Source organism: Coenobita brevimanus, unplaced genomic scaffold (genome assembly GCF_032717465.1).
Source record: "Coenobita brevimanus isolate Jiangsu-jjx unplaced genomic scaffold, ASM3271746v2 jjx.HiC_scaffold_3718, whole genome shotgun sequence".
Taxonomy (NCBI): Eukaryota; Metazoa; Arthropoda; class Malacostraca; order Decapoda; family Coenobitidae; genus Coenobita; species Coenobita brevimanus.
Genome location: NW_027644770.1, coordinates 403541 through 407565, shown reverse-complemented (window position 1 = coordinate 407565; position 4025 = coordinate 403541). Strand labels below are relative to the sequence as shown.

Below are 4025 nucleotides of genomic sequence, written 5' to 3'. Positions count from 1 at the left end.
CTTGCTGCAGCCTCCACAAACCCACAACATCCACTACAGTACATGGCAGCACATCCACCCACACAAAGGAACATCAAAACAACACCCAGCACACGATACCATACACAAATACTGTCATCTCTCCCCCCTCGCCCACCACAGACCAGCTTCCAGAAGCATATCCACACTCAGATCACTCATTCATTCATTCATTCATTGCCAGACGCCATGTATCCCAGACGGGGTGGCCAAGGGCTTAGAGTTAATTGTTTTACGGGGAGGGGCACTAATCCTCCACCAACCCCACTTGACACGTGGGGATGCCAACAGCATCTGGTGTTCCCAGGCGGTCACCCATCCAAGTACTAACCAGACCCAACGTTGCTTAACTTCGCTGATCGGACGGGAAGCGGTGTACTCAACGTGGTATGGCCGTCAACGTGGTATGGCCGTCATTTAAAGACAACACACAGCTGCATGCACGGCCTCCTGACATCCACACTTCTGAATCCTATCTTCCTCGTGAGGCCAGGGTCCACCTGGCCAGGCTGAGATTTGGGCACCATCCAGCCCTCTTAAGCTACCAGAAGAGGCTGGATGACTCCGTCGCTGATGCCTGTCCAGGATGCAGCACAGCACCCCATACTATTAAGCACATTATGGAAGACTGCATTGTACACAATCACCTACGCCAACAACACAACATACACTCTTTGAGAGCTCTGTGGGGAAGCCCGGTCTCGGCCATGGCCTTCCTAAGGGACTCGGGGCTGTTCGGCCAGACTGCCTAGGGAACAACTACTACAAATAGATCTTCTCTGTCAGTTTTATCTACTCCCATCATGGTCCTGAGCACTGCAATCATGTCGCCCCTTTTTCACCTTTCCTCTAATTAAGGCAAATCCAGTTTTTCCAGCCTCTCTCCGTACAACAGATCTGCCAGACTGTGGACCATCATGGTTGCTGTTCTTTGTATTCTCTCAATCTTGTTTATATCTTTCTTTTTGCATGGGGACCACACTACTGCTGCATATTCTAACCTGGGGCGGATCATGGCCATTATCAATTTTTTTTCATCATCTCCTCATCCATGTAATGAAATGCTGCACTTATGTTGGTCAAGAGTTTATACGTCTCTCTAACTGTCTTGTTAATATGTTTTTCAGGTGACAGACTATCCTGGACCAGCACTCTCAAATCTTTCTCTTCTCTCGCTTTTGTGATTGGTTCATCACCCATCAAATAATTCAGTGATGGCCTCTTGGTACTTTTACCCATTTCCAATATTTTACATTTCTTTGTATTGAATTTCATTTTCCACATCCAGCTCCAGTCATGTATTCTATCCAGATCCTCTTGCAGCATTTCACAGCTCTCCTCAGCCTTTACCTTCCCCAAGATCTTTGCATCATTGGCAGACTTGCATAACTGTTCACTCCATCTACCATATCATTTACGTAAATCAGGAACATTACTGGCGCGCGCGCGCGTGTGTGTGTGTGTGTGTGTGTGTTTAAATAACTTATGTGTAATAATTTTCTAACTCTATACTAATTATGCTGAAAACTTATTTTGACTGATATTTTACACTTATCCTCTAAACTTATGCTACCCTTGTACTTAGGTCATATATTTCTGACTCTGACTTGTATATATAAATGTATCTCTCTCTCTCTCCAGACTGGCACAAGTACTTTTCAGCTCGGGTCGCCAGAGCAGCCAGCAACACTATCGCTGCCGTACGACGTGCCACTGACGCCATACCCAGCCGGTACAAAGCCCTGGTTTTCTTAAAAGATCTGCTGCTGTGAGGGGCACCTTAATACACTCCCTGCACGCTGACCCTGCACACTGACTACTGCCCTGGGTGAGTTTTAACATTCTCGTTCCTCATGTTATTATTACTATGATGATGATGATGCTTAGTAGTAGTACTACTACTAGTATTATTAATGCCTGTTACAATTACTACTATTATTATCATCTGGAATTTACTTAGCTCTGCAACCCATGATGTTTGCCCCCCCGCAACACTGGCACAGAATGAATGACACGACTCCCCCGGACGCAACCACCCCACTGGATATGACCAAGTGAGAACTGATACCTTCATCAGGAGAACAAGGCTAAACTGGTAATTCTTTTACATAAGGTGGGTCAGAGTTTTGTGTTTTTATGGGTAAGTCTCTCTCTCTCTCTCTTTCTTTATTTCTTTCTTTCTCTCTCTCTCTCTCTCTCTTATAACGTTCGTAGCTGAAGGGGGTCGTTAAAACAGAAATGCGCTAAAAGAAGGTTCTGTATATCAAGGGTTAATTGTACAGTTGAATAGTGGACAATGTAATGGGGTGTGTTGCCCATGTTGCCTAGAGGCAAAGCGGGGATCCTCTCTTTGTCTCAGTGGTAATGTGTATGCTTATGATGCACGAGGGCCCAGGGTCGAATCTCAGCCAAGACAGTGTGATTAATTTGTTAAGTTTCATTTCAGTTATTACGTTGGTTGGCAGCGGTGTGGGATGTGAGACGAGGCTCAGAGGGCAATGATATTGTTGACAGCGTCTTCGGCCTTACATCCTGGGGGTGAGCTGTTCGGTGTGGTCTGCAGTGCCCCCATTGGTGGCCTCCATTATGCTACGCTACCATTTGTGTTCGAAATGGACCAAATTAATCACCAAGGGGAAAAAAGAGTGATGTAATGGGGTGTATAAAAGTCCGCGTCGCTTAGAGGCAAAGCGGGGGCCCAGGATTGTATCTCGGCCAGACCAGTAATTAATTTGTTAAGTTTCATTTCATTTATTACAGCCAGTAGAATCAGCTGCCTAGCGATGCACCTGCTGTGATTTCCATCGAGAGTTTCAGCATAGGCAAGATCAGCGTAGAGCAAGTAAGTGTTGGATTTAAATACTGTAGTCAAATGCTGTAAATGAGCATATGTGTAAACTAATATCCATGGCTTGAAATTTTGAAGTTTATTTGTGTTAGGGTGGGAGTGCTCACCATCCACTCACTCGATGTAGTGCTGCTCTCGGGTGTCTGCCCTTTCCTCTCCTCCATCCTTGTTTCCTTCCATCCTCTTCTGTCTTTCTTTCCTTCATTCTTTCCTTGTCCTTCTGCCTACGGGTGACTTTACATTCCCTCTTCTGTCTTTCTTTCCTTCATTCTTTTCTCTTCCTTTAGCCTGAGGGTGGACTCTACACTGAGTGACAAACCAAATGGTTTCCTTTACACCAGGAAACCATTTACTACCCTGGGTGGTAACCATATAACCAAATTTTGGCGCCTGGTGGTTTAGTGGGTAATTATTGCGCTCCAATTGGATTGAACCGGTGAAGGTTTATATCCAAGGGGTGGTTGGAGTTGATTGCTCATGTATTGCCACTCAGGGATGAGTGAGGCTGGCCACTCTCATCTTAAATGTCAGGACCAACTGCCTAGCCCCGGGCTCCTACGCTCCTCATGGGGCAATGTAGGATTGGATGATGGATGGATGGATGAATTTGTGTTAGACCTTATATTAATGTAAGCATAGCCACAGTGTAGTGTATTTACTATGGGAAGAGAGAGTAAGAAGAGAGTGTATGAGGAATTTGGAAGGAATTTGAATGTAAAGTGGAGGGAATGTAAGAAGCTGTTCTGGAAGGAGGGAAAGAGAATGACAGGGTTATAAAGAAGGTAGTAGGGGAGTGAAAGATAAGAATGGTAGATTGCTAGTTGAGAAGGGAGAAAGAGTGAGCAGATGGAGAGAACATTTTAAGGGATTGCCAAACATAGACAGTGAAAGTAATGCGAGTATAAGTGGCTGGGAGAAAGAGGGAGATGAAGTGGGAGGAAGAGATCAGTAGGATGGAAGTATTAGAAGCAGTGAAGAAAGTCAAGATGGGGGAAGCCCTAGGAATTGATGGAGTGTGTGGTAGGATGCTGAGGTGCGGGGTAGAGGTAGTAGTACTGTACAGTAATATACAAAATAATAATTCTTTTTTTCCATTTCAGGTTTCTTTTTTTTTTTTTTCATCTCCTGTTTTTCATAGTGGATTAGGCCTACTGGGGAT

The 4025-nt window shown here is 45.0% G+C and overlaps 1 non-coding gene across 1 annotated transcript; it reads right to left on the bottom strand.

The window, feature by feature from the left end:
- Nucleotides 1-300: 300 nt before the first annotated feature.
- LOC145390259 (5S ribosomal RNA) lies at nt 301-419 on the bottom strand. The gene has a single exon (XR_013895600.1). It is a non-coding gene; the product is annotated as a 5S ribosomal RNA (ribosomal RNA).
- Nucleotides 420-4025: the final 3606 nt, after the last annotated feature.